The sequence below is a fragment of the Rhynchophorus ferrugineus genome, unplaced genomic scaffold (assembly GCF_030347505.1).
Source record: "Rhynchophorus ferrugineus isolate W39M unplaced genomic scaffold, kcgeb_rfMv2 rfM2, whole genome shotgun sequence".
Lineage (NCBI taxonomy): Eukaryota > Metazoa > Arthropoda > Insecta > Coleoptera > Curculionidae > Rhynchophorus > Rhynchophorus ferrugineus.
In genome coordinates, this window is record NW_027472581.1 from 2,937,217 (window position 1) to 2,958,456 (window position 21,240).

Here is a 21,240-nt window from a genome sequence, read left to right on the forward strand (position 1 = left end):
ATATTTTTTTATTTATTACATTTTACATTGGATATGCTTAGTACAGTATTAATTCACAAATTAAATTTTTACTACTTTTCTGTTGTACTTGCATTAATATAGAAACCAAGCGGAAATTCTTAAATTAGAATAAAACTAATCTAGTTAAGCTAAACTTAAAATTACACTTATACACTAAACTAGTTCGTGTGGTTTGGTTTGATCCAATCTTCTAATTTCTTGCGTATTGTCCTGTAGCTTTATCGATTCCACGTTGCCGTGATTTAGCAATCTTGTTTCATGTCTTAGGGTGAAATCTTGGATCGCTTCCTGTATCTATTTGATTCCCAGATCATGGTGCAGCTCTTTGTTGGTTACGTAGCGATACGCATGTGTAATTAATGGTAGAACTTTATTTTGTGTGCCTTGGATTACTAGTTGGTTTGATGTTTTAGTGTAACCCCATATTTGCACCCCGTAGGTTCAGATAGGATTTACGATTGACTGATAAACCAATCTCTTTAATTGTAGAACAGGTTGAGAGTATCTTCCGACTAACCAGTACAGTTGCTTGACTTTGGGTCTAATTTACTCTGCTTTTTGTCTCATGTGATGTTTACAGTTTAGCATACCATCGAGATAAATTTCAAGTTTTTAGCTAATTCTGCTCGAGGAATCGGACATCTGCCAAGAGTTATAAATAAGTTTTTGTCAATTCGCTGCAACGCAAAATTAACACGGACAGATTTGAAGCTATTAAGCTGTGTTTACCATACTTTATTTAGTTTTACTCTGGTTCATTTGTAGATTTTGTTGACTACTACTTGTACTTATTCTGTAGCATTAGACAGAGATATCATTTGCTGTTATAACTGTGTCGTCAGCAAATGTTCCAAGTATTGTTTCTTTTGTCGTTGGAATATCAGCAGTATATATGTGAAACTCCAGCCGAAATAGGTTTAAACTGGAAACTGGAAATCTGGATATTTCTATAAATGGTTTAGTACATTTTAACAGCAGTTCATCAAATAATTTTTATATCGCAGGTACCAGCGAAATAGGCGTGTAAGATCCAACTTGTCCTGCCGGTTTGTCAGGTTTTTGTTTATATGACAAATGGTTGATCACGAAAAATGTACACAGGCAGCAGCAGAAAAACTTAAGGGTATATTAGAATGTCTTGACGTGTAAACTCAGGAACATAAAGAGGTAAAAATACTTCCTAATGAGAGTACAATATATTAGTTGGATATGTAATTGTTAATTAGATCGATTAGGTCTCCATAGGATAACATAGGTGGTTTGGTAAAGAGTTCAATATAAATGTAACAAAACAATTCTAATATCTATTGTGGCTGTATAATTAATGGCGGTTTAAGTCCTTCTATAATATATGCACTAGATGTACTATAATATTAAAATACAATATTGTTTTATTCATCATTTTATTTAGATTAGAATGTTGTTATATATGCGGTAACATTGCCACGTTTTGTTGTCATGAATATATATGGCTTGAGTTTATTGTTCTCTTAGATAGTATAGTTAAAATAGTAATTTGGGCAAAACATTATAAAGCCAAATATTCTCATTATTATAAGGAGGGACTTCTCCTTTAAGATATGAAGATTTCTTTACAAATCTATCTGCGACGAACAGTTCTCATCATAAATTAATTGACTATGAACAGATAAGTAAATAATAATAAAAATTCTCCCCCGTAAAACCTACAAAGACTAGACCATTTTATAGGATTGGAAAAATTCCTTCGACTTAAAGGCGTCGATCGATAAGAGGCTAAATTGGATAGGCAGTGGGTTTACACATTTCGGTCTGGTTTTTTTCAGTCCCTTGGTAATATTTCGATTAAGATCCGTTTCAATTTAAAATAGTATAATGATAAAACCCTAATGAAAAAAATGTTCCTCTAAGTGGTTTAGATAACAATAATGATTAATACATTTTTTTAATAGTTTATAGTTAAAAAGAAATACGATTTATGTTTTGGCATTACATCTGGACAACAATATTTTTTTATTATTATTTAATTAATACATTGTTACTAGTCGTTTCCGTCTAACCTACAATTTGTCTTTATGCTAACTTAAATCTTGGTATATAACTAGGAGGACCCATCGGCCCTAACTCAGTCTCTGGTGAAATAATGTTTATACATGTCACTGCTGAATTTTTTAATATATGCACCTCACTACACAACACTACACAAGATAATATGGTTTGATTCTTTTGAGTCTGTGTCCTGTTGTGGTGGTATTCAAAAGTTGCAATATTTCAATATTAGTATGAGAATGGAGTCTTTCCTCATGTCCCCTTGCAATGCTTTTGATTTCTTTACTGGCTGTGGGTATCTGAAGGTTTCGATGTAGGTAATCAGTCCTATAGTATTTGGGTGCATCCACAATATCTCTCAGGACTTTGTTCTGAAAAATTTGTATTTTATTAATATTACTCTTTGCAGAACATCTCCATAATTGAACTCCGTATGTCCATATATGCTTCAATATTTGCTTATATAATAGCAATTTATTATGTAGTGATAATTGTGATTTTGTTCCAATTAGCCAGTACATTTTCTTATATTTCAATTCCAGTTCTTTTCTTTACTTCTTTATATGTTCCTTCCAGCGAAGTTTTGCATCGAGATTCATTTCGAGATATTTAGCGTTGTTGCTGTATGGAATGATAGTGTTATTTAATGTTATTGGTACTTGTACGGTCTGTTTATAGGTGAAGTGCACATGTACAGATTTACTTTCATTAATTCTTATTTTCCAAACTTGTGTCCAATTATTTATATTGTCACTTGCCTGTTGTAATTTTCGTGAGGCTTCTTCACTATTGTCTCCGACAGCTATAATCGCAGTATCATCAGCAAATGTAGCCATCGTGATATTTTCCATTTGTGATATATCACAAGTGTAAAGTAAATAAAGCATTGGTCCCAGTACACTTGCTTGAGGTACACCTGCTTTAGCTTCTTTTATTGTAGAGTAAGCTTCTTCTTGCTTGACTCTAAACATTCTGGTTGCAATGTAGGATTTTAATAGTTGGGTGTGTTGTTTGGTAGCATTTTCTGGACAACAAATAAGCCTCTTTTTGTATCAGAAATTGAGCATTTATTTTGAAAAAGGAAACTTCTCGTGGCACTTAGATTATCACTAATCACTATTTTTCCGCAGTTTTGCTAACAGTATGCCAGTACCATATCCAAAGAACGCTTGAAGAACAATTTAATTCGGCTCAATTTTCGTTCTCGCGTTAAACTGAAAAACTACTGACAACTCCAAGCAATAAATTCACTCAAGGGCAGAATTTTAAAAGAATTTCATGGCTACAATATACGAAAACGCGTACTAAGGGTATAACAAGACTCTGGATACATAAAGGGAATTAATATGTTAAGCGCTTGGGACTATAAAGAAAACCGAGCGACTACCGCCAAGTATTGTGTTTCTTTTTTAAATTAAGAGTTAAATTTGGCTTCGCCTGCAATATACTTTTTTGGCAGGATTATATAAAGCAGGTTTATGCAGTTATTTTTCTAGAGTCTCGTTTATTTTTATTTATAGTAGTTTTTGAGATAGAGAATGTGTTAATGTATGAAAGAAAAGTTTTGCAAATTTTAACGTTTGAATAAAAATCATCATTGGCTAAAATTAACATTTTACTTGTGGAAAATAGCTACTACACGAATTGTTTTAAAATGGGTTTTCGAATCGTTTTAACATCATGAGGTTTTGTTGCTTGCCAGGCAAAAAAGTAAATATTTTTCTATGGTGTAAATTGGCTGGCAATGAACTGATGATCTCTAGGACTATCCTTAATGCAAAACTTTATGAGTTAGTCTATTACTATCCTCATTGATATCAAAGCTGACCATAGAATATTGCTCTGTAAAGGACGAGAACATCAGATAATATAAATATAGTATATTATGATCTTTTTAAGGTTTATATCAGTATTTTTGGTCCAGAAAAGCAGATTACAATTTTCAGGTTGTACTCTCTGCAGTCTCTGCTACTAGAAATATTGACGCATCATCAGCAAGAGGTAGTAGTTGTGATATATAATGTTGAGGGGAGTCTTTTGTGTTAATGAAACCTATGACATCCCTTTGTTTAACAACGCTTGGTTGTAGGTTACAAGAGTAGTCAAGAAAGTGTAACACCAATGGACAGTTCGCTCTCAGCGTACTTAAGTAAGTTCTAGCAACTGATGGAAAATACTTTTATTAATATACGTAGTACAATTATTTTGTCAATAAACACCTTTTTATAATGAAAATTTGACCAGAGTATATGCAAGCCCCTAATAGTAATTCGGCTGTTTTCTGCTACAATCGTCTTTGCTACAACATTTTTTGGTTAAAAAAAATGTCCCAGGTTCTTTTCTGCATAAATTCTAATATACTATTTAAAAATCAAGAAAACCTAAAAATCATTTAAAAATGTTATTTAAAATGACAAATGACAAACTTACGATTTTACTCTTTTCAGGATTAGTTCACGCAATAAAACTAACTGCGGTAGCTGACTAGCCTTTTTGCAGGATTTACATGATTTTTAAATTCTATTATGACATTTTCCAAGGTTGTATTAAAACTACTAGGTTTGATAATGAATATGTTGATTAAAATATGGATATTGATTAAAATTCATAGCTGTTGTTCTTTAATAACTTGATGACATATCACAAAAATTATTTGTTATCAATGTTTTTGCTTTGCGCTTTGTTATCTGTAAAAATCTAACATGCATAAGGCGACAGCATCGATGAAATGTAAACAGAGAAGGTATCTCATGATTTATATAAACAACAAGATACTGACGACTGTATAGAGTTAGTACAATGGCACCGAAATTAATTATGGTCTAGATATTGGTTAAAAACTGGATAATGTCAATATTTTGGTATGAAAAATTACACTACCGAAATGAATTCTTTTAGCAAATCTGTTGGAGCGGTTTAACCTAAAATTGTTGATAAAATATTTATTTATTTCCTTAAAACAATTAAAACCAATCACAGGTACCTGAATATCAATTTGGTTTTATGAACAAACATTCAACAATTGATCAGTTAGATAGAATCACAGGTTTAAAATGCTCACAAAGAGGAGACAGTTTGCTTATCTATATTGTTAGACGGCTGTGCGCAATCCTTCGATAAAGTCGATAAAAAAGGTTAGTAAATCAATACATTGGTTGAACTATTGAACTTCTATATCTCAGCCAGAATGTTTAAAGTTGAATAAGAAGAAACTTATTCATCAACTAATGAATCAAAAGAAGCTGTAACTCAATGCCACTCTATAGGTACATACCATAAATAGAAAACGTTACTATGGCTAAGTTTGCTGATGACACTGCGACAATAGCGAAGAAACATTCAGAAAATTGTAAAAGACAAATGGACCCAGATGTGGAGAATAAAATTGACGGAGAGCAAATTAGTAGATACTGAATTCACCTAAAGCCAAGCAGTTTTTATACCAATAAATATGAGTAATTATATACTATTATCTCATACAGTAATAATGTTAAGTATCTTGGCATAAATCTTGATGCAAAAATGCGTTGGAAGGTGCATATGACTAAAAAAAGAGAAGAACTCCAATTAAAGTATAAAATATTGTATTGGTTGTTAGGCAGAAAATTTAAATTATCCATACATAAGTTTGCTGCTCTATAAGCAAATACTAAGACCTATATATTCTGTGAGAAATAATATCAACCTAATAAATAAACTTCAGAATAAATTCCTGAGAAGTATTGAAGACCATCAAGTGAAAGACTTTCAGATTCCAGCTCTCATACAGGACATTAAGACATTCGGAACAAGATATGAGGAAAGACTTCATTCCCATGTTAACACCGAAGGGATGCAATTCTTGAACAATACTGAATTAGTACGGAGACTCTTAATCTTGTGTAGTTATGTAGTGAACTGAATTAAATGGTAAAATCACTGAAAAGTGTTAATAACTTTTGTTTTATTAGAGACTAAGTAAGGGCCATGAGTCTCCGTAGATAAGTAATTATTTATTTAACAGTTTAATTACTTTTTCTCTCTGTTTGAACACATAGTCCCGGCGTAATAAAGAAAACGTGTTTCTTTTTGTTGAATATTGGCTTTATTCATCAATGTAATCTCTATCAAGTGTCACAGAATCATTCTGTTGTAGAACGATTTATCTTTTGCCTCAAAATAGACCTCAGTTTCAACCTTTTCATTCGAGTGAAATTTCTTACGGATGAGCATATTTGAGGTCTGCGAACAGCCAAAAGTCGCTGGGAGTCAAATTTGGCGAATACGGTGGATATTGTAGCACTTCGTAGTGAACTGAATTAAATAGTAAAATCACTGAAAAGTGCTAATAACTTTTGTTTTATTAGAGACTAGCGACCCGCCCCGGCTTCGCACGGGTGCAATGCTGATACTAAATTAAATACACTACAGAAAAAATATGGACGTTGTATATAAAAACATAGCGGCCCGCTCCGACTTTGCACGGGCATAAAATATATATGCCTATGTCAATGAAAACATGATTAAAATCGATCCAGTATTTTTGGTTCATTCATTACTGCCCTTGGCCTGCACGCATTAAATTTGGAGTAAAGCAATTCCTCTTCCTCTATACTTACTATGAAGATTTCCTGCTATCTTTGGAATATCTAAATTCATACAATTTTTATTACATTACACATTTTTAAACGCATATTTTAAATTTGTAATATCTCCGAAAATATTTGTTTAATTTACATGCTGTAAGGAACCATATTGATCTATATTAATTGCACACTGTATTTAAGGTACTTAATTCGATAAGGATTAATGCCGTATTGCTTAAAATAGCTTCGTAAATAAGCCATTTTCTCAAGTAAAAAGTAAACAATAAAAATGGTTAATGTGGGTTATCCCTAAAAGATAAACATATACCATCGCGGACTTTTTTGTAGACCTTTTTATGGTGTACAATACTGTAGTACATTAATTTGATCTGACTCGTAGGGTTAGGCAGCGTTTTTGCTAATTGCTAAATAAGCCTAAAAAATAGGTTAATTTACGACATCACGTTAGAAACCTCTAAAATTAGCAATGTTGCCTTAGTATATTATGCATGTATTATACATATAAACCTTCCTCTTGAATCACTCTATCTATTGAAAAAAACCGCATCAAAATCCGTTGCGTAGTTTTAAAGATTTAAGCGCACATAGGGATATAGGGACAGAAAAGGCGACTTTGTTTTATACTATGTAGTGACTAAGTTAGGGCCATGAGTCTCACTAGATTAGTAATTATTTTGAAGTAATTGTAGAGACAAATTGTAAGTTATTGGGCAACGACTAGTAATAATGCACTGCTAAATTTCAAAAAAAATATTTAGAAACGAAAAAATGTTTCCGTCAATATGAAGCAACCTTTTGCAAATAATCCGCATAAAAATATGAATTTATATAACATTCTATAATCTATTAAAAGGAAATCTATCTTTATCAAAATTTTAATTAATTTTACCCCCGTAATCTTTTATTGAATAAATCAAAGACTCGGATGAATAAAATTTACATATCGTTATTACTGAAATTTACTACCTCACTTCTAACCTGAATGAAACTTCATCCAATTAACTAGACCTAATTCAATTTTACTTGAAAAGTAGAGTTAAAGGGAATACTAAGATAATATATTCTCATATCTAAGGAAGACTAAATATCGCAGATTTATTGATGCGAAATTTCCGACACAAAATACGTAATAATTTTCAGAAAACGTCTCGTTTTCTTTAAGTAATGGAAGAGTTTGCTTTTAATTACGCTTTTTTAATCGTTTTGGAACTGTTAATTTAAGCAAGATTTCCAAGTCTATCTGTCTATCTAAATTGTTGTTTAATTAAGTTTATTTTGTAGTTAAAATTAATTATTTAATTTCGATAAAAAAGAAACTAGTTATCTCCAATTGGTAGACATAGTGGAAAAAGTATTGGCTACAAACAAGAAAACATGGAATATGATGCCACAACTAACCAAATAGATGAATATTTCTAGATTTTCGTTTGAAAAACAAGTAAGATGTGTAGAAAAGGAAATACAAAATTGGTGGCATTTGAAGATAAGATACGAAAGATCAAAAGTAGTGAATTTTTAAAGAAGTGAAAAGTGGATATGATGGATGGAATAGAAGATATATTTAAAAGAAACTAAAAAGTAATCAATATAATATTTTTAATCGTTTTGGAACTGTTAATTTAAGCGAGATTTCCAAGTCTATCTGTCTATCTAAATTGTTGTTTAATTAAGTTTATTTTGTAGTTAAAATTAATTATTTAATTTCGATAAAAAAAGAAACTAGTTATCTCCAATTGGTGGACATAGTGGAAAAAGTATTGGCTACAAGTAAGAAAACATGGAATATGATGCCATAACTAAGCAAATAGATGAATATATCTAGATTTTCGTTTGAAAAACAAGTAAGATGTGCAGAAAAGGAAATACAAAATTGGTGGTATTTGGAGATAACATACGAAAGATCGAAAGTAGTGAATATTTAAAGAAGTGAAAAGTGGAGATGACGGATGGAATAGTAGATATATTTAAAAGAAACTAAAAAGTAATCAATATAATATTTTTAATCGTTTTGGAACTGTTAATTTAAGCGAGATTTCCAAGTCTATCTGTCTATCTAAAATGTTGTTTAATTAAGTTTATTTTGTAGTTAAAATTAATTATTTAATTTCGATAAAAAAAGAAACTAGTTATCTCCAATTGGTGGACATAGTGGAAAAAGTATTTGCTACAAATAAGAAAACGTGGAATTTGATGCCATAACTAAGCAAATAGATGAATATATCTAGATTTTCGTTTGAAAAACAAGTAAGATGTGCAGAAAAGGAAATACAAAATTGGTAGTATTTGGAGATAAGATACGACAGATCGAAAGAAGTGAATTTTTAAAGAAGTGAAAAGTGGATATGATGGATGGAATATAAGATATCTTTAAAAGAAACTAAAAAGTAATCAATATAGTATTTTTAATCGTTTTGGAACTGTTAATTTAATCGAGATTTCCAAGTATATCTGTCTATCTAAATTGTTGTTTAATTAAGTTTATTTCGTAGTTAAAATTAATTATTTATTTTCGATAAAAAAAGAAACTAGTTATCTCCAATTGGTGGACATAGTGGAAAAAGTATTGGTTACAAGTAAGAAAACATGGAATATGATGCCATAACTAAGCAAATAGATGAATATATCTAGATTTTCGTTTGAAAAACAAGTAAGATGTGCAGAAAAGGAAATACAAAATTGGTGGTATTTGGAGATAACATACGAAAGATCGAAAGTAGTGAATATTTAAAGAAGTGAAAAGTGGATATGACGAATGGAATAGAAGATAAATTTAAAAGAAATTAGAAAGTAATCAATATGGTGGAAGGGCTACAAAATTAAAGCCAATTTAAAAACCGAAAGAAAGAAAATCATTTAAAATTGTCATATATTTCAGACTTCAGACTAATTCATAATACGAATACTAGTTATTTTTTAAAAAACAATCTTGCAAATAAACTTGCAGCTGTATAAATTAAAATAAACCTTGAATAATTAAAATTAACAAAATTTTATATTCTATTGTGTAAGTCCATGTAAAAATAGTAATTCGAATAGTTTCAATGTTTCTTGAATGATTACTTCTAGCTTGGAATAAATTGGTGTTTGAAATTATACAAACAGATTTTTTAAAACCTACTAGGTTGATATGTATAAATATATGAAATATGTTTCAGTATGTGCGGATGTACATAAGTAACAAATACCGTTAATCAAGTTAAAAAAGTTTATATAATATTTAACAGATAATATAAATTGATTAAAATCAAAATATCAATCAGATTAAGTATTTTTTAGTTGTGCCAGAGACGTATATATTATTTAGTAATGAACACTGCAGTTCTGTATACTGAAGAAAAGTATAATTTACTAGGCAATATAATATTTATATTATGATAAATAAATATTTCCCAACTATTTGTTTAATTAAAAAATGTTAATTTTGAATTACTTAAAATCAGTGTACGAAATAGGTAAATTTTTATGTAGTAGGCTAGTATTACTTAATAATTAACACTGCATTTCCGTATACTAAAGAAAAGTATAGTTTACTATGCAATATAATGTTCGTGTTTCAAAACCTCTAAATATTTGCTTAATCCAAGTAAAGTACATTGAGATTAGGAGCTTGGCTGGAACGGTTGGCAAGAATCCAAGTAAGTGGCAGTATAAGGAGTTTGCTACGTAATACTGGGGTATTTTCAAAATGTAGGCCACAATGCCTTTAGAAAAATGATGAGGTTGTTATACGGCTTAATTAAACTCGCTTTAATTGAGAACTAATTATTTTATTTATATTTCAGTGTTTTTTTTTAATATTTTAAAACGTTTTCTTTATCTATCTATCGTTATCTATCATTTTCGATATATGTCTTGCAGAATAAAATATATATTAGCACTGAGATATTATTAGATTAGAACTGGGATATTTCGTGTAGATAAAATGTCTAAAGTACTGTAGGAATTATTCTCGGTCTCAATAGTTACATAAATATTTGAATGCTAAATTAATTTAAGTGGGTCACTGGGGCAACATGTACAGACGACAGGTTATCAGCATCATCAAGGAAACTCGCTGATAACATCGCGAATCAAACCAAATTAAATAAAATCTGCCCATGGGACTTTTAGGCTACATAAAAGAAAATGTCTACCAGTGAAATGCAATAATTGTTAAATTCTCCAAGGCGACGATAAGAACTAACTTGGATTTCATCTAGACCGACGCCTAACTTGGAAGAAGTACATGCTTGTTAAACTAAAGTAACTGGTCCTAACTATATTAAATGTAACAGATCAATTGAAAAGTCCCCGGCTTACCATAATAAAACACCTTTTGTTGGCAAAATTAATTTTTTTTATTCAACCTAATTCCCTTCAAGGGTGATACACTGATTATAGCGACCCTCCAAATATTCGATACCATTCTTGTAGTACGATTTGTCCCTTGCTTCAAAATAGACCTCAGTTTCGGAGGTCACCTCTTCATTCGACGAAAATTTCTTCCCAGCGAGCATTCTTTTGAGATCTGAGGGTAGGAAATACTCGCTGGGGGCCAGATCTGGAGAATACGGTGGATGAGGAAGCAATTTGAAAACCAATTCATGGATTTTTGCAATCGTTTTCACTGACTTATTATACGCTGCATTGTCTTGGTGAAGCAGCACTTTCTTTTCCTTCAAATGCGGCCGTTTTCCGGTGATTTCGTCCTTCAAATGATCCAATAACGCTATATAATAGTCGCTGTTGATTGTCCCTCCTTTTACAATGTAGTCAATGAAAATTATTCCATGTGCATCCCAAAGTACAGTCGCCATAAATTTGCCAACCGACTGTTGCGTTTTCCCATGCTTTGGAGCGGGTTCATCGTGTGCAGTCCACTTGGATGATTGTCGATTAAACAACAGAGTGAAATGATGGAGCCATGTTTCATCCATTGCCACATATCGATGCAGAAACTCGGGTTTATTACGCTTGGTCATCTTCAAACACTGCTCGGAATCATCAACTCGTCCTTGTTTTTGGTCAAATATGAGATAGCGCGGCAACCACTTTGCACAGAGCTTTCTCATATCCAAATATTCGTGAATAATATGATGTACAGGTTCAGTTGATTTCTTTAGAGTGTCTGCTGTTTCATAAAATTTCAATTTACGGTCATTCAAAATCATTTAGTGATTCTTTTTAATGTTATCGTTGGTAACAACCTCTTTTGGGCGTCCACTGCGTTCACCGATCCGACATATTTCAAATTTATACACGTGTCTTTTGAGGGCTAGAGCTAACTAAAAAACATATGAATTTAATTCTAGTAGCGCCATCTATGTGTCAGGCCGAAGACATTGTAATTAACCTGTTATTAGCTCATCGGGCGTAAATATTAGTTACCATTATATAACAATGTATGCAAGGTAATCAATATAGGTTTAAGTATGTAGATGTGTGATGAATAGAGAACAGAAGAGAAAATGTCCTTAAAACGCAACCAATTTAAAGCACTGATATTAAGGTGTATAACGATTAATATAATATATAGATATATGATATAGACTGTATGATACATTTTTCATTGAGCTTTGTATCAACTATTTTGATTATTTACTTTGTAGAACTAAGTTTTAAAAAATTAATTTAATTAATTTAATTAAATTAACTACTTACTTAATTAATTTAATTAATTAAGTTAATTTAGTGCTTATAAATACACTCTTTTAATATACGTTTTTAAATTGTGAAATATTAATTACCTTATACTGTTCGTTGTTGTTTTAATATATGTGCGGAAGTCAAATATTAATTTTAAAATAGTTTTATTCATATATTATATGTTTTAATATACGAATGTTTATTACCTCATTATATTATTATAAAGTATGATCATATATACTGAATCTTATTTGATGTCCTGAAGTTTTTACAGTTCCGAATCTAATCTTACTTACGATACTTTGTTATAACGTTCGGTGTTGTAGTAATTTAAATTTATCTATACTTTGTTGATTATTGAAACTTTATGAAAATTAGATTCAATTAAATGCTATTTAAATAAGATTAGTGAGTGTTGGCTATCGAGATAGTTATTTTAGTATATTTTAATATTTATTAGTTAAACTACTCTTATATATTTGTAGCGACCTTGAGGCATGTCGAATTTTACATCGTGGAATAACGGTTAACAAAGTACCCCGAAATATAATCCCAGATGTTGAACACGGGCGGGGTGCCAGCAGCAACAACTAGAACACGATAACGAATACCTGGCAACCCCGAGACGTCTATATGGGATGTTATTGAAGGGTATTTCTATGATTCAGTGACCGACCATCGTTTGGTTCAGACGTGCCACTATCGACTGCCCAAGCCTCGTCTCCACGAAACACCGCTGCCATCCGTTTTATCTATTTTGTATTTTCAACATTTTTATATTACTTCAATGAATAACGGTCACATAACGTAAACACCACTGTTTCATTTCATTTTACTTCCATTCACCGAGCCATATCAATTTGTCCTAAATATTAAATGCATTTCTGATCCTGTGTTGAAAATATTGTTTTGAAAATAAGTTTTTGTAACATATTGTTATAAACAATATTTAATTCCCTTTACTTAGTTATGGGAGAAATATTATTAATTTAAGAAATTGTGGGCGAATTTTGACCATAGGGTGATGAGTTGTAAGTAATAAATCTATAATTTAAAATATTCTTATATAATTTAATAGTTTTATTACTTTTTCTCTCTGTTTGAACACATAGTCCCGGAGTAATAAAGAAAATGTGTTTCTTTTTGTTGAAAATTGGCTTTATTCATCAACGTAATCTCTATCAAGTGTCACACAATCATTCTGTTGTAGAACGATTTATCTTTTGCCTCAAAATAGACCTCAGTTTCAACCTTTTCATCCGAGTGAAATTTCCTACGGGTGAACATTGTGAGGTCTGCAAACAGCCAATAGTCGCTGGGAGCCAAATTTGGCGAATACGGTGGATATGGGAGCAATTAGGAATTCAATTCATATAGTTCTGCCACTGTTTTGATGAAAAAAATTGTTGTCTTTGCTATATGCGGCCGTTTCTTTGCAATATCAGCCTTCAAACGCTCCTATAATGCTATATAATATTCATTGTTAATAGAATCTCCCTTCTCCAGATAGTCTGTGAATCACGCGTTTCCATAATAGCCACCCCAACCTTTTCAGCCAATTGTTGTGCTTTCGGGCACAACTGATCGATCCATGTTTCATCCATTGTCACATATCAACGCGAAAATGCCATATTGTTACGTTTAAACATGGCCAAACACTTTTTTTTTGGTCAACAGTGAGTAAATGCGCCACCCACTCTGAAAAGAACTCTCTCATAGCCAAATGCTCATGCAATATAAAAGCAACACGTTATTTTGATATATTTGTGATGTCAGCTAACTCACGCAACTTCACTATTCGATTATTCATATTCATTTATAATCTTTTGTATGTTCTCTGGTGTTATCACGCCATTTCGACGTCCAATGAGTACTGCATCATCGGTGTTTCTCCGATCACGTTTTATTGTTGTTTCTGATGGAGCGGAGGCCTTATAACACTTTTCAAGAAATTGCCTCACTCGAACGGTATTTAGTCCCATCGAGGAACAGTGTGAAATTAAAGCATGAAATTGTTTTTGATCCACTGTTTTGAAAATAAGAAAAGCAGTGTTACTCTTAGCACAATAATTCACAAACTTATGAGTAGAATATTATGCATTGTTTTTCATTTACTAGAAGGACCAACTAAAACCAAATGGTCTTTAGCTGATGTCGCTTTAGGTTCGGGATACGATTGTTTTGCAGACGACAGACACCCTGGGTTACGACCGGGACTGTCGTAGTTTGTTTACTACCGGGATTAGTGGACGAGTGCGGAAATCTCATGAAATTTTAACAGCTTTCTTTTGAAGGTTTGTACTAACTGAAAAAGCGGTGAATGCTATAAATCTAACGCCATCTATGTATTAGTCCTCGAACATTTCAGCCAATGTGTTAAGTAATTAAGCAGAGTGACATCAAAACAACTGGTTATGTGGTTGAATTATATCGTACGTTTAATGCAATGTTCGTGTAAGAAAAATAAATGATAACAGAGGCTAATTTTACAACAATTGACCTTCACCCGGAGCGTGCTATTTATTATCGGCATGCGAAGAGGTGTTCTATACATTTCGGACACATAAGCAATGTAGCGTGCAAATAGTTTTTTAATGTATACGCCGCCGTAGTGGCCTTAGCCAATTTCAAGGTCATTCCTTCACGCAAGTTCACTTACAGTAAACTGTTCGGCTTTTGGTCAGTTAGACACGCGAATCTCGAAATTACTGTGGGAAACATACCGCTATCAGTTTATTAGGGAATTTAACTTGGAATATTATATAACGTGCTGAATGCGACAATGAATACATTGCCGTAGAATAAAGGTCAAAAGAGGCAAAAATCATCTCACCTTTTATATGAATATTCTAAGAGTTTTAAACTGTTTTTGTATCTAATATTATTTGTGGTATATATTATATTAGTTAACTAGCGACCCGCCCCGGCTTCGAACGGGTGCAATGCTGATACTAAATTAAATACACTACAGAAAAAATATGAACGTTGTATATAAAAACATAGCGGCCCGCTCCGACTTTGCACGGGCATAAAATATATATGCCTATGTCACTCAATGAAAACATGATTAAAATCGATCCAATATTTTTGGTTCATTCATTACTGCCCTTGGCCTGTACGCATTAAATTTGGAGTAAAACAATTCCTCTTCCCCTATACTTACTATGAAGATTTCCTGCTATCTTTGGAATATCTAAATTCATACAATTTTTATTACATTACACATTTTTAAACGCAAATTTTAAATTTGTAATATCTCCGAAAATATTTGATTAATTTACATGCTGTAAGGAACCATATTGATCTATATTAATTGCACACTGTATTTAAGGTACTTAATTCGATAAGGATTAATGCCGTATTGCTTAAAATAGCTTCGTAAATAAGCCATTTTCTCAAGTAAAAAGTAAACAATAAAAATGGTTAATGTGGGTTATCCCTAAAAGATAAACATATACCATCGCGGACTTTTTTGTAGACCTTTTTATGGTGTACAATACTGTAGTACATTAATTTGATCTAACTCGTAGGGTTAGGCAGCGTTTTTGCTAATTGCTAAATAATACATATAAACCTTCCTCTTGAATCACTCTATCTATTGAAAAAAACCGCATCAAAATCCGTTGCGTAGTTTTAAAGATTTAAGCGCACATAGGGATATAGGGACAGAAAAGGCGACTTTGTTTTATACTATGTAGTGATTAATATTAGTGACTTGCTGAACCGCCAGACTTCATACTGCCTCAATCAATTAATAAAACACCTAATAATCCGTAAAAAAATACTCGGTATGAACGAATTTTTATTATTATTTTCGATTAATTACACATGATATTTCATACTTAAAACAAAGAGTTTTCCTGAAATACTGGCTATTTATAAGGTTTCAATTGGATATTTAAAGACACACACACAGTTATAATACAGTTTATTAATCTGTTTAAAGCTTTTTGATAAACTATGTTTTTTGTTTTGTTTTATGGTGCGCAAATAAACAAATATGACGGTTTTCCGACGCGCAAACACGGGACCTATAAGCGCGGAACAGGGAAACTCCAAGTTGATTCCGCAAACTTTCAACGATTGGCCTTGAGATTTATTTATGGTCATCGCAAAGACCAGTCGTACTGGAAATTGTAAACGTTTAAAATCGAATGGTAAATCCGTTGGAATCATCGGTACACGCGGGATCGAGACATCCTAACCTTTGTATTTTCTCTTTATGATCGTTGCCTCAATGACGTTATTAATCATCTTTATCACAGCCAGTATTGTTCCATCGCGCAGTCAAGGTTGATTAATGTTACGCAGCATGACGACGACTGATCCTGCATTTAACTGCAAATTGTGAGGTGGTAATCCAGGCAATTCAGTTGAATTTAAAAATTCCGTGAGATAGTTGACTACATCGTCCTGGTTCATAACGGTGTCGATTGATTTGAAGGAAACCAACTGTCCCGGAAGAAAATTCTGAATGTTCGCTGAGATCCTCGACATCTTTATTTTTCGCCGCCAATATTGCTCGTTGATCCAGCCAATTATGGTTATTGAACTGTTGGGCTATATCTGGGAAATCACGCTGAATAAGCTCCTCTTTTGAGTGTGTGATGGTTGTGAAATTTGTGGGTAATGTGACGAATCCGGTCGAGGTGTCCACCGTGGCTATTATTTCCAACGTCCAACAACTGCTTCGCACATTTGCAAGTCTATCTACTTCATTGTCATTCTCTGAAAAACGTAATTTGGACATAGCAGTACGATAATTTTCTTGATCTGTCTCTCTCTGGTCATTACTGCGGTTAACACGTGCGGTAGCTCTGCGCACATTTGATTGACTACGATGACTTAAGTCTTATGGTATTACTATCGTATATTACGGCCGTTATATGTATCGTATATTACGGTCACTATCTGTACCTAAAATAAAGATTACAGGGAAAGTATCAAGATGTGTATGATTGATTGATAAACACTATACAACTTAATGAAAATTTGTCTTTTACTGTGCTCTTGATCGACATACCAAATGGCCAAGTTACTGATAAATTTATAAGAACAATTCTGCTGATCTATAATGTTATATAGCAATTTGCAACAGCATATCGATTGGTACTTAAGAAAAGGTTTTATCTACTTCTCAAGTTGGTTCATCTTTTGGGTTCCCTTACCGCAATCTACTCCAATACAACATAAAAAATGAAGAAATGTTATGAAATTTTTAGAAAAATCAATTTAAAAAAAGAAACAGTGGAACAAAAAATACAGTTCTGAGAAAAAATAAAAATGTAAGCATTAACAAATGTATTAGTAATGGCTAGTTTGCTGTTACAAAATATGTGAAAGTTATAATGTAAAAGTAGTGCCTTCTGATTACTACTTGTTCTAACAATATATTATTTTTGTGTTCAAGAATATTCCAGAAAGTTATTAAACACATTTTTATTGAAACTAGCCTGCAATTTTCACAGAATCTTCTTCCAATAAATTCTCATTCAACCGAAAATGTTGTAATAATATTATATTGAAAATTATGCAATTTCCTTATATAACCGTAAATATTACTCATACCTTTAGGTTGCCCTTTTTTCGTTTCAGCATTTATATTTTCCCAAGTTTCTATCAAAACCCAGAGCGCTAGTAGAAACAACGTAAAACATAATTTCGTTTTTACGCCAACTGGATATTGTGGAACGTATTTTCCTGCCAGGCATAAATCAGACACCATAGATTTCCTGCAACATTTTGCCGCCGCTGAATCCCCTGGGACGTAGGAACGTTATAGGTCAGGACCTGCTGATTGCTGCTTGTGCTCGACCGACCATGAGCAAAAGCCTATCTTTATTTTACGAACGGTAGTAACAAATCAGAATCAATATAAATAAATGATTTTTTGTATATGTTTTTTGGAATAACAATTTCTTTTTCTTACAAAACATGTTCTGTTTATTGTGTTAAAGTGATAGAGCATTATTGCTAGACGTCCTTTCGGATTCCAGTTTTACTTGGGTCTATTGCATTAAAGAAATCGTCCAATCAAGTGGTAATGTAGTTTGTGCCTAGGATGTTTCCTTTATCACCATTCTTTTGTCATTATTTCTTATACCTGAACAGAATATATATTAGAACAATTTATAAAACAATGTTTCTAAATAAGTTGTTGTGCTAAGAATTTTTAGGTAATGCTTAATTTTCAAATGTAGATGTAAGCGGAAAATATGTTAAGGACTGGACCTGTTGAGTTTACAAGTTTACATAAATATTCCTTTAAATTCCATATTAAAATATAGCTTATGTAGTATACTGAGTTTTAAGTCATCTTATATTAGAAACTTGTATATATTCTGTTAAAAAATTATTACTTTAAAAAGGCATTCATTAGCAATTATACTAACCAAATTACTTTCCATTATTTTATACTATATATAACTTATTCTTTCTAACATGGTGATACCATAATAAAAGAACGGTGAAAAACAGTGTTTTTGAAATCAAGTTAAGAATTGTGAAATTGCAGTACTAAACTGGTTTAAAATATTTTCGCTCAATTCGTGAGATCCAATTTCTTCTCCATTTAGACCTTTCCTATCGGATGTAAACCTTTGAAACTAGTTGATTTATTGATTGCTAAACTATCTGAAAGTTCTTTAGAAGCTAGAGCCGAGTGTTCGTTCAATAGATCTTGTTATTCATGATATTTTATGCTCCTTAATAACCCAGCGTAACCTTTGAATCAAAATCCTATCATCCGAATGTGATGGATATGTGATATATTGTTTCATTTTTAATATACCTCAATAAGTTTACTCTTTGCTTTTATTCGTAAATATATCTAATTATTGATGGTGGACAGATGAAGCAAAATCATAAATATAATATAATAATATATGAGTTCAGTTATATGGAATGAATGATGTAAGGAAAGGAAGAGGCAACTACGGACGATTTAGTGACAGTAGTACATGTGGAAGAAGGAAAATACAGAAGTATCATGATTAAAATCAATTCTGCCAGATGCGTGCTTTATTGGTTGTTAATTCCTTAGTACAGCTTGACTCTTGGAGGCTATTACAGTTCGATGCTCTTTAACTCAAAGAATATTAAATAAAAGTAAACTAAAAATAAAATTATTCCTTTGGGGTGCGTCAAGTAGTGCTCAGTGGAAGGGTAGATCTAAATATATCAATTGTTTTCTGCTGAAGTTATTATATATGACATGTTATAATTAAGCTGGTTAAATAGCTCTACCTATTGCTATAAATACATTATATTACTGGCAATATTCAAGAAAAATGAACCGAAAAAACACATGAAATAAAGAAAACTCTTGAAAATCTTAAACTAGGTCTCACAAAGTTTTCTCTAAATATGTAATACTTTAATTCAAGAACATTAGTTTAAATATTCGGCCTATAAATTAGTTTTAAAAGATATTTGAAGGATTTGAAGCTTTACTCTGTAAAATAGGTACAATATATTTGATTCAACGTATTGTCCATCGATAACCACTATTTGTTATCATCTTTTAGGAAAAATAAGTTTCTTCATTATTAGTGAAGTGCTCCTCAGACCGGTCACAAGTAGTAGTCAGATGAAGAATGGTATAGAGAATATGGCGGGTGGGCTAACACTTTCCATTTTAATGTTTCCAGGTATATTTTGATCGGTAGTGTAACCAGTGGTTGAGCATTGTAATGCTGAAGAATAACATTGTTACATATTTGCTTATATTTCGACACTTTTTATCTCCATTTTGGCCAATTTTAAATCATCTAAACCAGTACTCACATGTTGAAATCAATGGAGCATGGTTGCCAAAAACTTCACAAAGCAGTTGATAACCTTCAGCCGTCTTTTGTTAAGTAAAAATTAAGACTTAGTAGTATTATTCAATACTTATGACTGGTGACTTTTTCTTGTTCCTAGAACTATATGAAGCTGAAACAAACGAATTTGAAAATACTCTTTGGAATATTGCAAACTATTTGATACAACTGTTTTAGAACGTATATTGGAAGCACTAAACTGCAATTTAATGAACATATTTTTCTGCGAAAGTTTAAATTATGTAGCGTGCTAAATGTAACTACATCAGAGTTTTTCGTTTTACTGTAACCTAGGGCATGATTCAAACATAATATACTGACAGAGAACGGAATTATATATTTGGCAAGTTCGGCTTTTGGCTGGTATTCAAACTTTTTGCCTCGGACAAGTTTTTCCCATTAGAGGACAGTCGGTTGATATGTAACCATAATTTTAAAATTAGACCTTTAGAACTTGGGAATGATTCTGAGTATTATAACAAAAAGTTATAGATTGATGGAGAAACAGTAGAGTAAAAATAGATATATAAAATTTATAGGTGTCGTTTCTGCGTTCAATTGGTTGGTTCATTCAAGTTTTGTTTCCATTCAAATACTGAAACTAACGTTATATGAATTTATAAATATCTAGAATAGATATTTAACAATTGAGTGTCAAAATAAATGCATAAATAGTATACTATATATATATATATATATATATATATATGTATATATATATACTATATATATATATATATATATATATATATACTATATATATATATATATATATATATATATATATATATATATTTGCACTTTATAAATCAATTTTGAAATTTCGATTTTTTGTCCATAAAGTAAAACAAGTACGAAAGGAGAATTTTCATACAGTAACATGTTAAAAGATCTATGATTTTGTTTACTAACCTTCAAATAACACATGCATCAATTCAACTGTTACATAATTCAAAATATTTTAAAATCAGCCGAAAAAATAAAAATTAAACAAGACATGACAATATTGTCGTATAACTTAAGAGATAAGTTAAGAGTTTCAGTTCATTTTGGTTTTGATTTTTAGTGAAATTCTAATCTAAATGAGTTAGTGAAACAAAATTGAATGTAATTTACTTTCAAGATGTATATTTTAATAGTTAGCCAATAAAATTTGC